The sequence below is a fragment of the Lithobates pipiens genome, unplaced genomic scaffold (assembly GCF_037356315.1).
Source record: "Lithobates pipiens isolate NorthernLeopardFrog02 unplaced genomic scaffold, aLitPip1_a1.2 Scaffold_10, whole genome shotgun sequence".
Lineage (NCBI taxonomy): Eukaryota > Metazoa > Chordata > Amphibia > Anura > Ranidae > Lithobates > Lithobates pipiens.
In genome coordinates, this window is record NW_027507686.1 from 237,511,351 (window position 1) to 237,535,530 (window position 24,180).

Genomic DNA, 24,180 nt, shown 5'->3' on the forward strand with positions numbered 1-24,180 from the left:
TTTGGTAGATTTTAGAGTAAAAAAATCTAACCTTTTTTTTTTTTTTGTCAAATACTCTATACATTTTAGCATAGGAAGGACCTAAAACCTGTTTAAAAAAACTGTTAGGCCGCGTACACACGAGAGGATTGTCCATCCAACTAAGTCCGTCAGACAATCCGACAGATAGTCCGTCCTACTTTTGAATGAACGGACTTGACCACACACGATGAACAGACAGTCCGCTGAAAGCTTGCGCGATGACGTGTACAGCACGTACGACGGGACTAGAAATACGACGTCCAATACACTGCAATGCAACCTTCGGCCGTGTAAATCCTTTCTGAGCATGCACCATACTTAGTCCATCCAACTTGCCTACTCAAGAGCGGACTGTCCGCTGAAACCAAAGTTGGACGGACAATATTACGGAAATTCCGAAATACTTAGTCCGCCAGACTGCACGCTGAAAAAGTCTGCTGAAGCCCACACACGAGCGGACTGTCCGCTGAAATGTGTTTCGGCGGACTAAGTTGGACAGACAGTCCGCCCGTGTGTACGCGGCTTTAGTCTGCTGTCTCTGTGGGAGAGATTTTACACCACTGCCTGTCCCGCTGACCACATAGGAAGTGGGAAATTTCCCTGACAGCAAACAGATGGTAGTATAGAGAGTGAGTTGCTATCCTATCCCCAAGTTGGTAGAGAAAAAAGTTTTCACTGACATTTCCATGTTGGAATATTTCTTGGTGTGACTCCAGTCAAAGTTTTTTTTTTTTTCAATTTTGAATAGAGTCATGGTCAGATTTACATGAATGGGTCACCTCCAGGGCCGGATGGATGGCCCCTTCCTGTTCCAACATGACTGTGCGCCAGTGCACAAAGCAAGGTCCATAAAGACGTGATTGAGCTAGTTTGGAGTAGTGGAGGAACTTGACTGGCCTACACAGAGTCCTGACTTCAACCAGATAGAACACATTTGGGATGCAGACTGAGAGCCAGGCCTTCTTGTCTAATATCAGTGCCTGACCTCACAAATGCGCTTCTGGAAAAATGGTCAAACGTTCCCCATAGACACACCCCTAAACCTTCCCAGAAGAGCTGTTATAGCTGCAAAGGGTGGGCCAACTCAATATTGAACCCAACGGACTAAGACTGGGATGCCATTAAAGTTCATGTGCATGTAAAGACATCCCAGTACTTTTGGTAATATAGTGTATTTGCATTGGTGTAACGCAGTGGCCCTCCAAGACACATTTCCAAAGCACCACAATGGACCTGCGTTTTAGCATACTACAATGTACAGACAAAAACCATCTGCGTGTACAGTATTTGGAGCACAGACAGTTCTTATGTATCCCATGTGAAAAAAAACAAAAAACGCAGGTGCGTATTTAGGTCCATTGTGATGTACAGGAAGAGTACTGACAATTAATAGGGCTATCCTTCACTAAAATGTTTTTTATCTTTTATTTTATTTTTACTTTCTTCTTTTCCTTTTTGTGCGAGTGAATGTTAGGGGGTTCTCTCCACATGGGGAGACAATATGGATATTGGATGTTATGAGATGATAATCTTTTTTTTTATTTGGTTGCAGTAGCATTATTTGCTAGTTGATTCATATATATATATATATATATATATATATATATATATATATATATATATATATATATATATATATATATATATACATATATATATATATACATACACATATATATATATATATATATATATATATATATATATATATATATATATATATATATATATATATATATAATATATATATATATATATATATTTTTTTTTTTTTGATTGATCATAATACGCTGAAACTTTATTTTATTGGTACATTGTGAAAGATTGCGAAAATGTGTTTTCTTTGTAAAATTATAAAAATGGAAAAAAAAATAAAAGAATCAATACTTACTAAGGATCTTGGGATCTTCTGAAAAAGGCATCTGTTAGCACCAGCTGTCCTGCCATGATGTTAGTTTATAATTCTCATTGCTCCTATAGCTACCATTAAAGCAGACCATGCTCAGTCTTAAACTTTTTACAATTACATGTTCTTCCTAAGAGTAAAAATCAAAAGGCCTTTGTTGGTCATAAAAGTCTCTTGTGTGCCCCTCTCTAATTTAGTTCCTGAAGCCTACATTTTCATGGCTTGATGGCTAAGCTCCACTAAATGCCTCCCCCCAAGTAACTTTGCTGGCCAAGGAGGCAGTCTCATTGGATGCTAAATTGCAGTTGACGGGGCTTAGCCATGAAGTCAGAGGAAGTCAAGCCCTAGTAACAAGCTAAAACCAGATCAGGGATGAGGAACAGAAGAGCGTTCTGAGTGTAGCCACCCTCCAGTGATAGGGTTGGCTGACATTACCCCGAGGTGGATTTATGGCTATAGTGGAGGATTGAATTACTGTTGGTCGCCAGTCATTCTTTGTATTTTCCAGACGTTTTATTTGCTCCAGGCTCACAAGAAAGTTAAGGCCTCAGATGCCTCTAGTCATATATATTCCAGACCCCAACTCCACTCCTGCTGTCACAGTGCATAAAGAGAATGTGGACCATGGCGTATTGCAAAACCATCAGGAAAACATCAGCAGCACTTTTTGTCTTTTTTAGATATTTTATTTGCTCCATGTGCACAGGCTTAGAGGGTTAAGGCTGTAGATACATCCAGAACCTTTTTTTTTTCAGACTCTGACTCACTCCTGTTATCACAGTACATTAAGAGAATGTGGACCATGATGTATTGCAAAAATAAAGTCCATCAGGAAAACATTGGCAGCCCTGTCTTCACAGTTCCACAGCCAGGCAGTGGGTACTTCCATGCATTCCCTCTAAGCCCTTGTACACACGGTCGGATATTCTGACGGAATGTGTCCGATCGGACCATTTTGTCGGATATTCCGACTGTGTGTGGTCTACATCGGACTGTTTCCATCGGAGTATCCGACAGGCCAAGTTTTCCAACTTGTTGGTAAAATTTTCTGACAAAATGCTCGATCGGACATACTCCGATCGGACAAAGTGCCACACATGCTCAGATCAAATTCCTACACCAAAGCTATTGGCTACTAGCGTGAACGTAGTCCCGTCGTAACGAAATAACGTCATTACGTCGGATTTTCCGACAACTTTGTCCGACCGTGTGTATGCAACAGTTTCGGACAAAATCCGACGGATTTGGTTGTCGGAATCTCCGACCGTGTGTACAAGGGCTAAGGGAGTACCAGAATCCTTTGAGAGTCAGACCTATTCCCCTTCTAGCAGGACATCTTTCCCTGGCTTCCACCCTGTGTTCTGTATCCTCCTTGATTGGGCAGGGTAGATTCAGGATTTTGTGCTAGGCCCAAACAGGCTTACAGCCTTACCAGCACAAACTACTACACTCACTAGGCCGAAGCCTAGGAGAAAGAGGACTCACTGAGTCACTCCTCAAATATTTATCTCATGCACCACTAACAGTAATACCTTCAAGGCCCCCCTGAGCCCTGCATGTGGCTCTTCCTTCTAAGCCTGGTGACGGAACGCCAGGGCCTGGTCGCAAGTGCGACCTTTGGGACCCTGGTAGTTCCGCCACTGGTGTCAGATTTATTTGTTTACATTTTTTTTTTCTTTACCATTTTATTTCATTTTAAGTTTTACAATATTATTTTTGTAGGAACCCCATTGGGGGGGGGGGCTTTGGTGACATATCAGGAGTCTAAACAAACCTCTGATGTTTCACCTATGCGACAGAGAAAGGAGATTGATGATACAGCTCTCAATCTCCATCTCTGCAGCCTTAGCTACAGAGAATGAATGGACAGGAATAGCTCTGTACAGAGTGTCCTGCCCATTCATAAACATAGTAAACAGTTTACTATGCCTTGGTTTTGAATGAACAGTCAGTGACCCATAGGGATCACTGACTCTATCCATTCAAACAAGGAAGGGGACCAGTAAATTTCACATTTTCCGGCCCCTTCCTCACTCTCCATCCTGACAGCATCCCCCGCAGCAGCTGGTGGGAGGGGGGAATCCAACAAGAGAGAGTACAAAAGCCTGGTGAGAGCACGGGGGGGGGGGGGGGTGGTTGAGAGGATGCACAGGAGCCCAGAGAAAGCACAGGGCGGGAGAGTGCACAGCAATCCCGAGAGAGCACAGATGCCCAACAGCATGTAGAGGAACCAATTACCCCCATCTTCCCCCAAAAGCCTCTGAATGCCTGTGGGAGGGAGAAGAGTAGAAGCGGGCATTCAGTATCTGCAGGAGGAAGATGGAGGGGATCAGTTCCTCTACATACTGCCACCCCTACTGCCCCTCCTATCCAGGTGTACAGGGAGGGGCGCATGGGCCCCCTGAAGCCCTGGCCGGGTCGCATAAAGATTCTTAACCCAGCATTGCTGCAGTTCCCCTGTATATTGCTAAATTTTCCAGTGACACCTACTGGCAACAGCCAAGAAAGGCAGCAATGCTGAACTTAGGGAAAGCCAAATTAGATACTACAAATTAGCCTGGGCAGATTACTACCCAGAAGAATTAAATGTAACTAGTCATCTCTGCTTACTGCAGGGGGGTTCATGGCTAATAATGGTAACAATAAGCATGTTTTGGTTTCTGCTATTAGAGCAGTGGTGGCCTGTTCATTAGGGGCGGAGGGGCGCCGCCCTCTTAATCCATGCATCTGGCCCATAATCTACATGCAGGGCACCGGACTCAGTGATTACAGTGTTGTATTTTTTAGAAGCACATGATTAGAGCCAGAGGCTCTAATAGGCTTTAAAAAAAGGTGGGCTCAGGGCGCAGTGCACAGCGTCCTAAGCCCACCCACTTGTGTGACAATAGCGATTTAATATTCGCTATTGTCTTCCTGCTTCTTATCCCGGCCAATCAGGAAGCGGGTTGACCTGATTGGTCGAGAGGGAAGCCGCCATAGATGAAGCTACCACCATGTAGGAGGAGGAGGAGACGCAAGTAGGAGCCGGAGCTCCCAGTCGAAGTCACGTGGCGTGACGTAACGCGTAGGATACCAGAGGCAATCGAGACACCGGAACAGACGCATAGGTACGAGCTCGGCGCTCGTTTTTACAGTGTATCACTGACATTAAGAAAATGTGAGTTTTTTATTGTTTTATTTGAATAAACGCCAATATTTTTCGCAACATACTGCACCATGGTAGGCCTCTTTATCTTCTCTATAATACATTGAGTATCTGCCTGAGTGTTTCAAGTTACTGACGCCCAGCGGAAAGGCAAAGAAAGGACCCCCCCTCCCCCTGGCTTTACTCCATACGAACGCCTAGGAAAAGACCGATCCAGGGGGATCCATTCCTTTAAATTTTACTACATGCTGTGTACCTTACAGCAGTAAGGTAACCATTTATTTTAGCCACGGGTGTCAGTGACACTGAAGACCCATAGCTTATCACTTAAAGGCACAGTACCACTGAATATCAAGATAGCAGCACAAAGTGTTCTTGTGAAACACTTCCACACCTGCACCACTGTTGCACACTGGACCAAGAAACATACGTCCATTATTTGCACTAAGAGACTTAATACACTTATTTTACTTTAAGGCCGCGTACACACGCGGGGACTGTTCGCCCAACTTTGTCCGTCAAACAGTTTCGGCAAACAGTCCGCTCAAAATTAGCATGGACGGACATGCCCACACACGACGAACGAACAGTTTGCTGAAACCGTGCGCGATGACGTGAATGGCACGTACGACGGGACGAAAAATACGACGTCCTATACACTGCATTATAACTTTCGGCGTGTAAATCCTTTCTGAGCATGCGCGGAACTTAGTTTGACGAACAAGCCTACACACGGGCGGACTGTTCGCTCAAACAAGGTTTCAGCGGACAGTTTTACGGAATTTCCGAAAAACCTTGTTCCTCAAACTGTCCGCTGAAACTGTCCGCTGAAAGCCCACACACGAGCGGACTGTCCGCCCAAACACTGTTCAGCGGACAAAGTTGGGCGAACAGTCCGCCCGTGTGTACGCGGCCTAAGATTTTTTTCATTTTTTATATATATTCTTTCTATTTTTTTTTTCTGTGTTTACATATTTATATATATATTTAATTTTTTACGGATCTCTCCTTGATGAAATAAGTTACTGTATGAATTATTTATATATTTTGCACATTTTTGAATCACATATCACTTACTCACCGATATATTTTTATGCAATTTTGCACATGTTGGATATATATTTTATATATAATTTTTAAAGATTTTTTGCACTTTAGGTATTTTAAGATGAACATTTATGTCCCTTTTTAATGTATCTATTTATTTATGTTATTTTTTTGGCATATGATATCTACACATTTGCACTTTATTTTGTGATGAATGTTTTCTAGTTACTATCACTAGCTGATAATTCCACATATAGGATAATATATAATCTTATATAAGGAGCGCAACACCACCCCTCACTTTTTTATTCACATATTTGGACACGAGTTTGGTCCTTACGGTGTACGCAGCACCTTTTTTCTATTTCCTTTCAGTAGATTGTCACCTATTCCGTTTAGCGCAGGAGTACCTACTCTACAGGGGTGGAGGGGCGCCGCCCTCTTAATCCATGCATCTGGCCCATAATCTACATGCAGGGCACCGGACTCAGTGATTACAGTGTTGTATTTTTTAGAAGCACATGATTAGAGCCAGAGGCTCTAATAGGCTTTAAAAAAAGGTGGGCTCAGGGCGCAGTGCACAGCGTCCTAAGCCCACCCACTTGTGTGACAATAGCGATTTAATATTCGCTATTGTCTTCCTGCTTCTTATTCCGGCCAATCAGGAAGCGGGTTGACCTGATTGGTCAAGAGGGAAGCCGCCATAGATGAAGCTACCACCATGGAGGAGGAGGAGACGCAAGTAGGAGCCGGAGCTGCTAGAATGGGGTAAGTGTGAGGCTGGTGGGGGGATGGACCAGCTACTGTATTAGAGTGCTGTACACATTATACAATGAGAAACAAAACTGACAGTATCCAGAGATGAAGAAACACTTGTTAGTCAGTGTTAGCTTTCAATCTATGTCCTTTAGAACTATAGATCTGCTGGCAAAACACAAATATGTGTTTCCTAGTAACAATGTCATAGATAGACAAATCTATTTTGCAATATATAAAACAAGAGAGATGTTGCTCTGTACAGATTTACTTTATATTATAAAAAAATAGATTTTCAGCTGGTCAGTCAAATTATCACTGGGCACACTGACTCCAGTTCAGCAACACTACATAAAATGGGGACTCTTATAAACAGAGGGAAAACGCAGAGAATCCACATAAGGCCTAGTGTGATTGTCAGTGTTGAATGCAATATAAGCCCTACCACCCAAATAAGCCCTACCCTGTTTCCCCGAAAATAAGCCCTACCCTAAAAACTAGGACTTATTTAGGGGGTAGGGCTTATGTTGCAGCCATCACCGACAATCATGCTAGGTCTTATTTTAAGGGAAACAGGGTATATACAGTCCAAGGAAAGCACCAAAAAAAAAAAAAAAAAAAACGCCTCAAAGTTTTCATTGATAAATTTGGTTTACAAAAGACAGCCATGATTTTTCAGGGCCGGACTTCCCCTTCATCAGAGCTCAGGAATTTGTGGTTAAATGGATAAGTAGATAACGGATACCAGTCCTTTGCTGCTCTTGTCAACATTGGCATAACTTGCTTTTTGAAACTGCTCAAAGCAGAAAACCCCAGATGTGTGTGGTTTCTGCTTATCTAAGTCCATTTGAGCACAGTCAAAATCCTGGGGCCCTGATGAAGGGGGGGGGGGGGGGTCCAGGCCCCTGAAATGCATTGGCTTCTGCTTCTGAACCAATTTTACCAATGAAAACTTTGGACTCAGACATTTTCGGCACATTCTACATGGATTATCTGGGTTTTCCCACCATTTATAAGAGGCGCCCCCGTTTTATGGAGTGCTGTCGAACTGGAGTCAACGTGCCAAGTGATAATTCAACTGACCAATGGAAAATCGATTTTACTTTTATGCCGCGTACACACGACCGGACTTTTCGACGGACTAGGTCCGATGGTCTTCCCGACGGACTTACGGCGGAGGTCCGACTGACTTTCCGAACGAATGGACTTGGCCACACAAGACTGGACTAAGTCCGTTCTAAAGTCCGTTTGTTTTGAACGTGATGACGTAAACGGGACTAAACAAAGAAGTTCAATAGCCAATAGCTGCCCTTGCGTCGTATTTGGTCCGTCGGACCAGCACACAGGCGAACGGTTTTCCCGATTTTTAGTCCGTCAGACTTGAGTCCGTTGGATAGATTTGAAACATGTTTTATTTCTAGGTCCCTCTGGCTTTTGGGGAAAAAAAGTCTGCTGGAGCCCACACATGATCGAATTGTCTGACAGATTCCGGTCCGCCGTACCAAGTCTGCCGGAAAGTCCAATTGTGTGTAAAAAAAAGTGGCAGAAAATGTGTATACAGCACTGAAGCATCAGGATAATAGCCATGAAACTAGCATTCTTGAAAAATGAGTTCAGTAAGTGGCCTAATATTAAAGTGTGCTTTGAACTACTAAAAGAGACACTGTCAGATTGCCCATGCTGGACAAAGTGACAGTATCTGTGTAAGGCCCCACCAACGACCTTATACTGACCCTACCAGTCCTCATTTCTCCTTCCTTCTTCACCGCCATCCACAGTACCCAGAACTTTCACACCTCCATGTATAGGGGAGCATGTGACCTCCCCTGTGACAGTGCTTGGAACTAGCAGTATACCATAGGCAGGCGTAATGGCACAGAAAAGAAAGAAACACAAAAGTGGCACCGGCTAAGTGTAGTATATTTATCAAAGATAAAGATTAAAAAACAGATGTACACTCAGAGTAGATGTATTCCAAACAGTACCTAAATATCAGGCAGTAGACTGCAGCCTCTCTACAGCCAGGGCAGATGTCTCCTGCAAGCAGCCTCTATAATCCAGCTAAGCACTGTACAGGAACTAAAGGTGGAAGCTAGGCATCCAGAGGATCTGATGATGTCACAGGGTGTGTGGCTACACATTTCAGGTTGGAGCTGCCCCTTTGTCAAGCCGATCTGTGTCTTTAAATGTTCCTACTGAGGAGAATTCCCATTCCTGCTTCAAAGGGAAAGGTGCTCATGACAGAATTTAACCCCTTAGGATCTCAGCGCATACCTGAGCCATCAGGGGTTTTGCCCATGGACTCTCTTTTTTATACTTCGCAGAGGTTTGCATATTTTTTGTGCAATTGGAATATTTGGGTGAGTACTTTAAGTCCACTCCCATATATACAGTATCTCACAAAAGTAAGTACACCCCTCACATTTTTATAAATATTTTATTCTATTTTTTCATGTGACAACACTGAAGAAATGACACTTTGCTACAATGTAAAGTAGCAAGTGTACAGCTTGTATAACAGTGCAAATTTGCTGTTCCCTCAAAATAACTCAACACACAGCCATTAATGTCTAAGCCGCTGGCAACAAAGGTGATTGAACCCCTAAGAGAAAATGTCCAAATTGGGCCCAATCAGCCATTTTCCCTCCCCGGTGTCATGTGACTCGTTGATGTTACAAGGTCTCAGGTGTGAATGGAGAGCAGGTGTGTTAAATTTGGTGTTATCGCTCTCTCTCCCACATACTGGTCACTGGAAGTTTAACATGGCACCTCATGGCAAAGAACTCTCTGAGGATCTGAAAAAAAGAATTTTTGCTTTACATAATGATGGCCTAGGTTATAAGAAGATTGCCAAGACCCTGAAACTAAGCTTCAGCATGGTGGCCAAGAGCATACAGGGGTTTAACAGGTCAGGTTCCACTCAGAACAGTCCTTCCCATGGTCAACCAAAGAAGTTGAGTGCACGTGCTCAGTGTCATATCCAGAGGTTGTCTTTGGGAAATAGACGTATGAGTGCTGCCAGCATTGCTGCAGTGGTTAAAGGGGTGGGGGGTCAGCCTGTCAGTGCTCAGACCAATCGCCGCACACTTCATCAAAATGGTCTGCATGGCTGTCCTCCCAGAAGGAAGCCTCTTCTAAAGAAGATGCACAAGAAAGCCCACAAACAGTTTGCTGAAGACAAGCAGACTAAGGACATGGATTACTGGAACCATGTCCTGTGGTCTGATGAGACCAAGATGAACTTATTTGGTTCAAGCAGAGAATGATTCCCTCCCTTCGGAGACTGGGCCGCAGGGCAGTATTCCAACATGATAACGACCCCAAACACACCCCCCAAGACCACTGCCTTGGTAAAGAAGCTGAGGGTAAAGGTGACGGACTGGCCAAGCATGTGTCCAGACCTAAACCCTATTGAGCATCTGTGGGGCATCCTCAAAATGGAAGGTGGAGGAGCGCAAGGTCTCTAACATCCACCAGCTCCGTGATGTCGTCATGGAGAAGTGGAAGAGGACTCCAGTGGCAACCTGTAAAGCTCTGGAGAACTCCATGCCCAAGAGGGTTAAGGCAGTGCTGGAGGCTAATGGTGGCCACACAAAATATTGACACTTGGCCCAATTTGAACATTTTCACTTAGGGGTGTACTCACTTTTGTTGCTAGCGGTTTAGACATGAATGGCTGTGTGTTGAGTTATTTTGAGGGGGCAGCAAATTTACACTGTTATACAAGCTGTACACTAAGGCTCCATGCACACTGAAGCTGATAAACTGCAGTTTATTGGAGTTTGGGCGTTTTTTGTAAAAGCCCATAAACTCCACTCTATGTTAGCCTATGTGTCCATGCACACATGGACGTTTTTCAGCTTTAATGAGCAGTGGAGTTTATGGGCTTTTTTCTGAACGCCAGAAATTCGCGTTCAAAGTGCCGTTTTTCAGCGGCAAAAAACGACAAACGCTCATTAACGCTCATTAACGCTCATTCATTAGTGTTCGGCATTCTATTTTTCAATGTATTGTGGGATTTTTGGAGTGTCCTCTGTGTATTTTTATAAAAAACGCCCATTAACGCTAACGCTGTAAAACGCTCATTAACGCTCATTAACGCTAGTATAAAACGCTGTTAAAAGCAGGTTTTTCAACCTGTGTTTTCTGCCAGCAATCTGGCGTCCAGAAATAGCTTTTTTGAGCTTCAGTGTGCATGGAGCCTAACTACTTTACATTGTAGCAAAGTGTAATTTCTTCAGTGTTGTCACATGAAAAGATATAATAAAATATTTACAAAAACGTGAGGAGTGTACTCACTTTTGTGAGATACTGCATGTCTGTTTTTATAGGCAGGAGTAATGTCACATGACCAGAGAAGTGATCTCAACATATCCACAGGCCAACACCAGTCATTTGAGTGCCAGCGGTATAGAATAAAGGAATGGAAAGGGATTTCTGGTAAAGTGAGTATAAAGGGTGTTGAGGGATGCCTTTTGCAAAGACATTTTGCCCTGTATTGTCAAGGTGACCAAGCCTCTTTAAATCAGGGCAAAGCCCCTTAAAGGAGGATAGCCATATCCCTTAGTGGTATGGGAACAATGACAGGGGGATGGGGATAGAGCTCCAAATAATTAAAAACACAATTAGAACATGATTATCTGCATTATTGAACATAAAATCAAACTGCAGAGATAGACTTGATATGTCAGACGACATGCAGGCAACATTGTCAGAAACTAGACCTGCCTTCCAGGTTTTGATTATACACAAATCTCACTAGTATATCTAGCTTGTGTTTATGATATGCCATTTCTTTTATAAATAGATAGAACTCCGTAGGGGTTTCCTTCATCAGTTCTATTCCTAGCCATCCATATGTAAATCAAAACCAAGCTATTGACATCTTTTGAAGTCATATGGGTACCTTAATAAACTGCTGATGATGATAATTTGGTGAAGAGGGTATGGGGGTATATTGGAAATACCTTTAAGGGTCTGTAATTGGTAAAAGGTGAAGAACCCTGCATTAAACAGTTCATGAAGAACATACTACCTCATTAAGAGGCACCAGCTTCAACTCTGACCTGAGGAAACCAATAAAGATGACTGACAGCAGAGAATTACACAACGAGAGTCATAAGATCATAATGTACGGTAATTTACTTGAAACAAATAAAAAGCAATATACCTTCTTATTATGAAGTTATGTCATGAATCACACCCATAATTCTCCAAAGAACCCATATACTGATTTACAGACTTGCCAGTAAACACATTTTTGTAATTATTTTATTTCTAGAAAAAAAAAAAAAAATTTGTTTGGGCTATAGTTCAGGAAACTTTCACAAACCTTACCTATGTATTTGGTTAAATCCACCATTCTTTTGGTAAAAACGGTAGAAAGGAGTGCCCAGTGTTCAGCAAATTCAAATTGGAAGGTGAATTTGAAAGCATTTATTGGCAATGTTAACAAGTATAATGCAACGTTGCCGCAGTGAGCACAGCCTACATTCAAACATACATCCCTCTGATCCTTGTTCTACAGACACATCCATTTGGGATTATTCCTAGGCTTGTGCAATTTGTTTTGTAACGAATCGAAATTCGGCCGAATTTTGCATCTTTCGGACATTCGGATGCATCCGAATGTCCGAATAAAAAAATAACGAATTACAACGAATACGAAAGAAATATAATGAATGAATTAGAATGAATTCGACATGATTCGGTAATTCTTTAAAGATCTAATGAAACAAAAGGTCAGCTCAAAGTAAATCTTATAGTCCAATCAGCTAATTAATTTTTATACATGGCCCTAAAGTCGGGTCACAAAATATTTTCGAATGCGGTTGAAATAATGTCGAATCATGTTGAAATCATTTCAACCGCATTCAAAATTATTTCAACATGATTCGACATTATTTCAACCGCATTCGAAATGATTTCAACATGATTCGACATTATTTCAACCGCATTCGAAAATATTTTATGACCGGATTTTAGGGCCATGTATCTCGGGGTCATCTCAGAGGAAAGCTAAAAAAAAGAGCAAGCCAACCCAATCTGTTCGTTTCAATATGCAGTTGCTGATCCTGTTTTTATTTTTTTTTAAACTTAGATTTTTATTGACAGTTTTCATAATACAAAGGCGTATACATGCATTACAAGAAAAAGGATGTAGTTGCAAATCCTCATGTAAAAGAAAAAAAAACAGAGGAGAAGAGTTTGGATACATCATCATTTTCGTTAACAGCGATTGATAGTAGGTCTAACAACAACAGTACTAATATATCAAGTAAACATAAGATAACAGAGATACAACTGCACTTGATAGGCCTAGTGGCCAACTCATCTGGGTATAACACAAGATACATACGTTATGTAAAACAGTTATAAGGATTGTGAGTAGTCGATTTTATCGTATAGTAAGACAGTTAGAGTATAACACATATCAGAATTGTACGTTGAACGGGTTTGGTGCCAAGGGTTATGTTAGTCGAGTACTTCTCGGATCAGTGATCCAAGGTTCCCAGTCCCTGAGGAATTTATTCTTTGAGAGGTGAGCTTTGGAGAAATTGTGTTCCAATTCGAAATTGGAGTTTAGAATGGAAATCACTTCTCGGAAGTCCGGAGGTTGCATGGATTTCCACTTACAAGCGATAGCCAGTCTTGCGGCTATTAACATGTGGGTGGCTATCGTTTGTAGCTTTTTGGGCCAGGATGGTATCGTTAGTCCTAGAAGGATATCTAAGGGTGTTAGATTAGAGGTAGCACAGTTAATTATTTGGAGAGCGTTTCGAATATGGGACCAAAAGTCTTTAAGCGATGGGCAATCCCACCAGATATGAAAAGGCGTTCCTATGGATCCGCATCCCCTCCAGCACAGAGGAGATACATCTGGAAAGAACCGTGCAAGTCTGTGCAAGTCTGTCGGGCGTGTAATACCAGTGATGGAATATTTTGCTGATCCTGTTTTTACTCTCCTTAATCTGCTTTCCTGTGAATAACCCTAAATCAAGTAGCGATTAGAAGCTAGAATCCATAATGTCCAACCTATTGCTACCTCTTGTCATAATGTCATGATGACTCCACTTAAAATTTTAAGGACCTCATAAGGACCCCTGCAATGGACTGTTTTGAAAGGCAATGGAGGCATTCACAACACCACGTACTGATGTGTAGTGATGGACGAACGTTTCGCCCGGCGGTCGTTTCGCGGCGAATTTCCGACATTCGCGGTCCGCACGTTCGAACGCCTTTTTCCGTCGTTCGCCGCGGCGGACTTACGTGTTTAATGTATACAAGAACTTTAACCTTTGGTGACACGTTTATCATGTGATACAGGACAGCCAATTGAGACATGACAGCACATGGACACTTGGACATTCCCCCTAACCTATAAATACACCCGATCCGGTGGCCATTTTACATTCTTTCTTCTGTTACGATAGGGACAGGTTCCTGTGTGGAGTAGGGAGAGATAAACCACTAGCTATTTGGTACACAAAAGTTCTTTTCAGGACTGGTATAGGTGTTAGGTGTTGATAGGTTTGCTGTGCTGCTGATTCTTGCAGCAGCCTGAGTGTCTTTTGTTAGTTTAGAGAAAGGGAAAGGACGGTGTATGCTACAGGGACAGCCAGATTAGTCTTTCATCATCATCATCATCATCATCATCATTAGCTGTTACTATCAAGGTCCACAAAAGAGCTGTTCCAGTAACCACTAATCGTTCTCTTTTTTTGCCAATTTGTATAGGGACAGGAAGGAAGCAGTGTTGTCAGGCAGTGAGGGTAATTTTAAAGACTTGCTGTTATTATTAGTTCCACAAAGGTTCTTTTCAGGACTGGTATCAGTGGTACAGTAATAGGCTTGTACATGTATAATATTCTTTCTTCCAAATATAGAAAGGATATTATACTTGACTGCTGCCCTTCTGCTGCAGTCTGCTAAACATTCACAACTCACTTGTTCCACAAAAGTTCTTATAAGGACTGGTAACTTGGTATAGGGTGCTACGGTACATAGGCTTGAGTGCGGTACAGTCTGCTGTTCTGTAAGGACCGCTATCGGTCCACAATAGATAGGGTTGACGTGCACCACTGCTGACCGCTGCCCTATACTGCAGCAGTCCTTCAGCGGTATAGGGACTGACGTACAGTCTGCTAAACACTAATACACAACCTGCTTGGTCCACAAAAGTTCTTATAAGGACTGGTAACTTGGTATAGGGTGCTACGGTACATAGGCTTGAGTGCGGTACAGTCTGCTGTTCTGTAAGGACCGCTATCGGTCCACAATAGATAGGGTTGACGTGCACCACTGCTGACCGCTGCCCTATACTGCAGCAGTCCTTCAGCGGTATAGGGACTGACGTACAGTCTGCTAAACACTAATACACAACCTGCTTGGTCCACAAAAGTTCTTATAAGGACTGGTAACTTGGTATAGGGTGCTACGGTACATAGGCTTGAGTGCGGTACAGTCTGCTGTTCTGTAAGGACCGCTATAGGTCCACAATAGATAGGGTTGACGTGCACCACTGCTGACCGCTGCCCTATACTGCAGCAGTCCTTCAGCGGTATAGGGACTGACGTACAGTCTGCTCACTTCCTTGACCCAAAAAAGCACACCGTACTATATGCCCCTACCCTCCTCTTTGAAGAGGTTGAGCGGTGTCATATTTCTACTGGGGCTGCTTATGATATCCCTGTGCTGTGCTGACTTCCTCCTGGGGGTTCTTATTATGAAGGGATCACACTATCCCTGTGCTGTGCTGACTTCCTCCTGGGGGTTCTTATTATGAGGGGATCACACCATCCCTGTGCTGTGCTGACTTCCTCCTGGGGCTGCTTACGGTGCTGCTGTCAGTGCTGTATGTCACGGTGCTGCTGTCAGCGCTGTATGTCACGGTGCTGCTGTCAGCGCTGTATGTCACGGTGCTGCTGTCAGCGCTGTATGTCACGGTGCTGCTGTCAGCGCTGTATGTCACGGTGCTGCTGTCAGCGCTGTATGTCACGGTGCTGCTGTCAGCGCTGTATGTCACGGTGCTGCTGTCAGTGCTCTGTATTACGGTGCTGCTGTCAGATGCCTCTATCACGGTGCATGTGTCATTCCGGTATGTCACGCTGCTGGTGATCATCTCCTGCACCCTCTTCTTTGCCTACCCTGGTCCCTGACCTTCCCTCTCCTCCATTGCCTTCATTAGCTCCATAGTCCTGAATTGTTAGAACAATTTCCCAAATAAAATAAAAATGCTTGTAGTTATCGATCCCAAATTCACCTCATACATGTATTATGTCATTGTCCAGATGGTGGGACTACGTTTTACCCCCTAATAATTACCACGTGGCCGCAAATTCGACATGAAGGTTTGCAAAGTTCGCCTCCCATTGAAGTCAATGGGGCCCGCGGCGAACGTTCGGTTTCGCGAACGTTTGGGTCCGTTCGCATTTCGCTTTCGCGAAACGTCCCGTCGGAAGTTCGTCCATCACTACTGATGTGGGCACTGGAGGATGGACCCTCCCATACCACCATCCCAAAAAAAAGCAGACTCAGGTCTTGTGATCTCAGCTAAGAAATCTGACTATTTATTTATTTATTTTTGTATAAGTGATTACCTAAAATGGAGTGGTGGGGAAAGGGTAGTGTTCTTTTTTCCTCTAATAGAATGTTAGCTTGTTGGGGTTGGAGACTAATCAGTCACTGGTCATGAGTGGGTGATGGAGTCGGCATGGGAGAAGGTTTCCAATGATTTGTGTCCAACTTAAAAAAAAGTGACTGTCAACTTTTTTTTTTTTTGGGAGGGGGAGCATGGGCTGCTACCTCTGGGTAGGTCCTTCAGGTTGTTTCCACATGTGAACTAGAAGATTAGATAGAAAGGAGCAGCTGGTGTCCAGTAAATACAGATTGTAAGGTGAGTTTGAAGGCATTTATTGGAGATTGTAACACGTATGACAAGCCAATGTGTTTCGGGGGAAGACGACGCCCCCTTCTTCAGGGCTGTTCCTGTATGCTAATTAATGGGGAATAATTAGACATGTGCAAAAGGAAAAAATTTGTTTAGTTTAGTTTCGTTTTAATTAGTTAATTCATTAATTTCGTTTAGTTATATTCGTTAACTTCCTTAAATTCGTTTTTGGATTTTGTTTAGTTTTCTACCGAATTCGAAAAATCGGCCACATTCGAAAATATTTCAACCAAATTCGAATGCGGTAGAAATAATGTCGAATCATGTGAAATCATTTCGAATGCGGTTGAAATAATGTCGAATAATTTTGAAATAATTTCGAATGCATTCGAAATGATTTCAACATGATTCGACCTTATTTCAACCGCATTCGAAAATAATAATCGGGTCGCAAAATGTCATTCTCTGCTCTAATAACATTTTGCGACCCGATTTTGCGGCCACATATCTCGGGGTCACTTATAGCTAGAAACCTCAAATTTGGTATGCAAACACAACAGTACTAGCACTACAACATATCCAAATTTGGAGTTTCTAGCACCAAGTGACCCCGAGATACATGGCCCTAAACTCGGGTCACAAAATATTTTCGAATGCGGTTGAAATAATGTCGAATCATGTTGAAATCATTTCGAATGCATTCGAAATTATTTCAAAATGATTCGACATTATTTCAACCGCATTCGAAATGATTTCACATGATTCGACATTATTTCAACCGCATTCGAATTTGGTTGAAATATTTTCGAATGTGGCCGATTTTTCGAATTCGGTAGAAAACTAAACGAAATCCGAAAACAAATTTAAGGAAGTTAACGAATATAACTAAACGAAATTAATGAATTAACTAATTAAAACGAAACGAAACTAAACTAATTTTTTCCTTTTGCACATGTCTAATTATTCCCCATTAATTAGCATACAGGAACAGCCCTGAAGAAGGGGGCGTCGTCTTCCCCCGAAACACATTGGCTTGTCATACGTGTTACAATCTCCAATAAATGCCTTCAAACTCACCTTACAATCTGTATTTACTGGACACCAGCTGCTCCTTTCTATCTAATCTTCTAGTTCACATGTGGAAACAACCTTAAGGACCTACCCAGAGGTAGCAGCCCATGCTCCCCCTCCCAAAAAAAAAAGTTGACAGTCACTTTTTTTTAAGTTGGACACAAATCATTGGAAACCTTCTCCCATACCGACTCCATCACCCACTCATGACCAGTGACTGATTAGTCTCCAACCCCAACAAGCTAACATTCTATTAGAGGAAAAAAGAACACTACCCTTTCCCCACCACTCCATTTTAGGTAATCACTTATACAAAAATAAATAAATAAATAGTCAGATTTCTTAGCTGAGATCACAAGACCTGAGTCTGCTTTTTTTTGGGATGGTGGTATGGGAGGGTCCATCCTCCAGTGCCCACATCAGTACGTGGTGTTGTGGATGCCTCCATTGCCTTTCAAAACAGTCCATTGCAGGGGTCCTTATGAGGTCCTTAAAATTTTAAGTGGAGTCATCATGACATTATGACAAGAGGTAGCAATAGGTTGGAAATTATGGATTCTAGCTTCTAATCGCTACTTGATTTAGGGTTATTCACAGGAAAGCAGATTAAGGAGAGTAAAAACAGGATCAGGAACTGCATATTGAAACGAACAGATTGGGTGGGCTTGCTCTTTTTTTTAGCTTTCCTCTGAGATGAATGTAAAAGCAGACGTGAAGGTAGCGGGGTGAAGACATAAACAAGTTGGAAAACCTTCAGCACATGCAATAAAAATCTATATCTATAAAAATAAAATGTAAAACTCAGAAAATCACTTTCTAAAATGGGTCATTTGATACTGCTGATCTTCTTATTTCAAAAGATACAGCCCAAGACGAGGGGTAGATTTAGAGGTTCTATTTGGTAATAAGATTAGATAATACAACACTTGTATGGGTTTCCTCCAGGTACTCTGTTTTCCTGCCACATGCCAAGTGCCGCTAATAGGTTAATTGGCTCCTGTCTAAAATCTGGCCCTAGTATGGTGATCTACTGAGTGTGCCCAAGATGGCTGCTTCACCTCGTATATGCCCAACGTCAATTTGATAAGTGCTTTGAGTCCTAACAAAGAAAAGTGCTAAAGAAATACAAATTAATTCAAATGAATGAATTACAATAAAATTAACTAGTAATGGCACAAGTGGGTACTACACTTTCAACTAATCTTCTTTTGGTGGAGGGAGATCTAAAAACAACACTGGAAGGTTTCGACCCTCATAGCGTTAAACTGCCAGTAAAAATTAAATAAATGCCGCTGTTTTATTGCGGTGCCACCAATGTACTGTTACCTAAATTGGGACAGGATTTAATGTCTGATGTATATTAAAAAATTTTAACTTTAGAGCGATAAAATAAAATGCAAGGAATATTAAATAGGAATGAGAGTCACTGCAGATGAAATAAAAAATAAAATATGTCTTCCACTTAAAAAAAAAAAAATCAGGGCCATTTTTTTTTTGGTTAGTTTGATAACACTGGGGATCAATGGGAATTGTCAGGATGTGTTCCTTTTGGGTGAAGTTCCCATACTTCCTGCCCACTTGAGAGTATCTGTCTAATGGATACAAAAATGATGGGGTGTTGCACACCTGAATTTTTCTGAAGCACTTCTTGTATTTCCTTCCTGGATTGGAGCACTTTTTTGGTCACTTTATCTGGACTTTGTTTTTGTTCATTTTATTCATACAATTTGTTCCATTTCCAGTTCTCCAGCCACTATTTATACAACAATCCCCCCTACTACATCCAAAATGCACCTTATGATGCTGTATTTTGGAGCACTTTAAGCACAACACACCTTGCAAGAAATAGTCCTTGGAACTAGTTGGGACTCTTAGGTCTGGTTCACACTGAGGCAGCACGACTTACAGCGCGACTGCCTCAGGCGACCCAGGCGCGACTTCTGTATAGAAGTCAATGCAAGTCGCCTCAAGTCGCCCCCAAAGTCGTACAGGAACCTTTTTCTTTTTCTAAGTCGGAGCGACTTGTGTCACTCCGATTAGAACGGTTCCATTGTACAGAATGGGACACTACTTGTCAGGTGGCTAACCGACCCTTATTTGCGTGTTGTTTTTTTCACATAAATGTTTTTAATAGTGTATCTTATAATTTATTGTTTATCCCGAATTTAAAAGAAATTTTAAGAAGTTTCTATATGACTCAATTTAGCCCCCATCCACCCTTTTTTTTTTTTTTGCTTTGCATAAAATTTTGAATAATTGGGAATTGTCAGGATTTAGTCCATGTGCTCCCTTTTGGGGTGAAAGTCCCTTACTTCCTGTACAAATTTAACTTTGAGCGGACTTGAAGGGATCTCTCAAAAGGAGACAAAAATACCAACAAAATGATCAGAATGTATTTGGGTTAGTACTTCTATGGATTATTAATAATATACCCTTTAATTCATTTTTCAACCAGCATTTAAAAGGGAATTTTAAGAAGATTCTATATGACTCAATTTAACCTCTATCCTCTCTTGATCGTGTCTATTTTAGATAGTGCTTCATAAAATTCTTTAAATTGTTGTTTAATTTATTTTTGCTCAATATATATTTCCTATTGTTCTTTTAATTTTTTTTTCGGATACATTGTTTTTTTTGTTATTAACAACTTGTCAGCATCAGACAGGCTTAAGGATGAAAAAAATAAATAAATACTGAAGTCTTGAATGTTTAGACTATTTATCTCCTAAAGGTACACATCAAATAATTGAACTGGATTTTCATTTATTCACCCCGGCAACAACATTTAAACCCTGCTGGGAGTTTACATTAGTGTACGCAATCTGTTAATTAGGAATACACAAGAAGTAGCCCATTAAGGTTTTTGTACAGAATCCAAGATTTCACAGCAAAATTAATCTTAATGGATTTTTTTTTTCCTTCCCTCTCTTGGATCAAATGGAGATTAAAACAACAGTTGGTCAAACAAAATTGGAGCAAACATCTCTTTAAAGTGAAACATTGATAAACAATTTCACTATTCTTTTAATTAGCAAAGTGCTTTAGGACGAAAAGACAGACAGCTTTGCAAGGCGCTGGTGTTTAAATATTATGACACTTTTTAAAAGAAAAAAATTAATCAAATTTAATACTGTAAATTTACTTTTTTTTCAAAAACATGCGGAGTGTGTAAAGTAAAGCATATCGAACAAAAATATTATTTTTTTTTAAAAAAACTGCAAATTATTTTGTGCCCTAGTTTTTTTTAATGAGAATATTAACCACTTCCTTCAGGTAGATGTGATATGATGTCATTTACTTTGCAGCAACAGGCATCATCCAGATATCTTTTTTTTTTTTCAGCTGGCGATCCCTTCATATGTAAAAGCCAATTACGGCAGTTGTTTAGCCACTTGATTGCTTTTACAGAGACGGTGGGACGTCCCCTCCCGCCGCCCTCTGGTGCTTCTCCGGTCTCTCCCATGTGATGGGGGAGCTGGAGAATAAATCCGCCAGCGGCAACGGTTTAGCAAAGAGCTGGTTTTGGACCAGATGGTCCCTGGCCATCTCTATGACCTTCAGAGGCTGAAAGCGACGTCATGACACCACTTCCTGCTCTGGCAGATGTAAACACCGCCACTTTTTCAGCTGAGTAGCCTAAGATCTATTTTTTTTTGGGGGGGATCTCAAGCTTTCCAGCGTAAAGGAGAAATGTGGGGACTTATTGACCCCAGATCTCTCAGTAAAGAGGACCTGTCATGCCCTATTCCTATTCCAATTGATGTTTACATTTCTTGTAAAAGGAATAAAAGTGATAAAAAAATAAAGGGAAAGTGTAAAAAAAATAAAAAAATAAAAATAAACAATAAAAAAAATTAAAGCAACCCCATCCCCTCGGGCTCGCATGCAAAAGTGAAAGCATTCCTAGGTCACACCCACATATGTATATAGCATTCAAACCACACATGTGAGCTATCGCTATGAGAGCAAGAGCAATATTTCTAGCACAAGAACTCCTCTGTAACGCTAAACTAGTAACCTGTAAAAAAAATGTAAGTTGTCACCTATAGAGAATTTTAAGAACTGTAGTTTGGTGCTATTCCACGAGTGTACACAATTTTAAAGTGTGACATGTTTGGTATCTATTTACTCGGCGTAAAATCATCTTTCACATTATACATACATGTGGTAGTATAAAATGGTGCCAGAAAAGGAAAATTATAGTAAGTATTCAATACAATTTTCTATTTTTCTTGCGACAACATGGCAGCATTACTACCACGTATATACTTCCATGGATTGGCTCTAGGAAACGGAAAATTACAGTAAGCATCAATGCATCATTAAATATTTTTTCTGCCACCAACATGGCATAGTATACGTTTAGTAGTATATTGCTATGGACTGACGCATAGTGCCTGCTGTCAGTAGGATGAGGAATACTACCTTTGTTATTACTGGGAGAAATAGTGCCCTATCGTTGATGTCAGTGGAAGGAATAGTGTTCCATCATTGATACTAGTGGAAGGAATAGTGCCCCATCATTGGTGTCAGGGGGAGGAATAGTGATCCATCATTGCTATTAGTAGGAAGAGCATTGTCCCATCATTTGTATTAGTTGATGAAATAGTGCCCCATCACTGGTATTAGTGGATGGAATAGTGCCCCACCATTGAAGTCAGTGAGAGGAATAGTTCCCCATCATTGATAGTAGTGGAAGGAATAGTGTCCGATTGTTGATATTAGTGGGAGGGATAGTGCCCCGTCTTTGGGGACAGTGGGGGGAATAGTGCCCCATCATTGATATTAGTGGATGGAATAATGCCCGATCGTAGATATTAGTGGGAGGGATAGTGCCCCGTCATTGGGGTCAGTGGGAGGAATAGTGACCCATCATTGATATTAGTGGAAGGAATAGTTCCCCATCATTGATACTAGTGGATGAAATAGTGCCTGATCATTGATATTAGAGGGAGGGATAGTGCCTTATCATTGGTGTCAGTGGGAGGAATAGTGCTCCATCATTGGTGTCAGTAGGAGGGATAGAGCTCCATCATTAGTGTCAGTATGAGGTATAGTGCCCCATTGTTGATTTTAGTGGGATGAATAGTGCCCCACCATTGGTGTCAGATGGGGGAATTATGCCCCTACTCTTGGCGTCAGTTTTAGGAATAGTGCCTCAAATCAGTTGGGGGGGGGGATAGTGCCCCAAAGGTCAGATAAAGGCTAGTAAAGGGCTGCATCAGGCCCTTGGGCCACAGTTTTGACACCACTGGATAAGGTAGTCATGTGCATGGCCACCATTAGGTTGTCATCTCTGTATAGGTAAGTTGCCTTGCCATAAACATCACCTGAGCCCACAAAACCTCCACCTCGACTGTTGGCAGGTAAAGAACCATCTACCTAATATTTTCATATTACCGTTCTAACCAAAGCTGTTTTTGGAAGGCTGAAATAGGAACAATGGCAATAACAGCAATGTTCATAAATCAACAGCCAACCTGCGATTTTGTGTGAATCAATGAAAAATGTGTCAACATCACACATATTTCAGTCGCATTTATCATTTCCTGACAGCCGAGCTGCTTCCGCACCAAAGTTCAGACAAACAAATGTATCTTTAACGCCTTTTGTCTCACGTCCTCAAATTCTCCCCTCTCCTTGCTCACAATATCTCCATTTGAGGCTCTCCAGAGAGGAGGATTAAAAAAATAAATAAAAAAAGGGCCATTTGAAAAAAAAAAAAATCACTTCTAAAAAAAAAATGTGTTTTTAGCATCTGAACAATGAAGCTGTTGATTAGAAAACCGGCACAGAAGTGGCGGTCTGAGGTGGCCGCGGATCCGTAAATATACCCCCATTAGGAGACGCTCCCGTGGAGAGCATTGTAGGAAAAAATGTAAATGTAACACATGATTATAAATCTGAACACATCTTACCAAGCAAATCCAATAATAACATCGGCCTACTGATAGGTATTTATTTATTTATTTTGCTCGGCGGCTTGTGTGGGCAGTGAATAAATGAACATGAGTTAGTATGTAATAATCAACATCAGACGGATGTGTTCATCGGTAAAGGAGAACTCTGTGCTAAATTGTATATAAATACATTAGTGACCTCTTAAAGCTCAATGCCCTGGCAATATAAATGACGCAAATTAACGCAACTCTGTAATCAGTAATACATTATTAAAGAGTCTGTTTAATAAAAATCATTAAATAAATGAAATGCATAGCCTTTGGTCCGCCAAAAACAAATGTTCTGTAAGCTATTTTCTCTTGTGAACAAATGTTCTTTTATTATCTGCAGTAGCTGTCAGGAAGATCCTGCCAGCAACAGGTGATCTAGACTTGGTGTGCCATC

At 41.5% G+C, this 24,180-nt stretch overlaps 1 protein-coding gene across 5 annotated transcripts in view; it reads right to left on the reverse strand.

The window, feature by feature from the left end:
- LRRC4C (leucine rich repeat containing 4C) overlaps nt 1–24,180 on the reverse strand; it is a 1,242,711-nt gene that overhangs the window by 565,418 nt on the left and 653,113 nt on the right. The gene's annotated exons all lie outside the window — the stretch shown is intronic.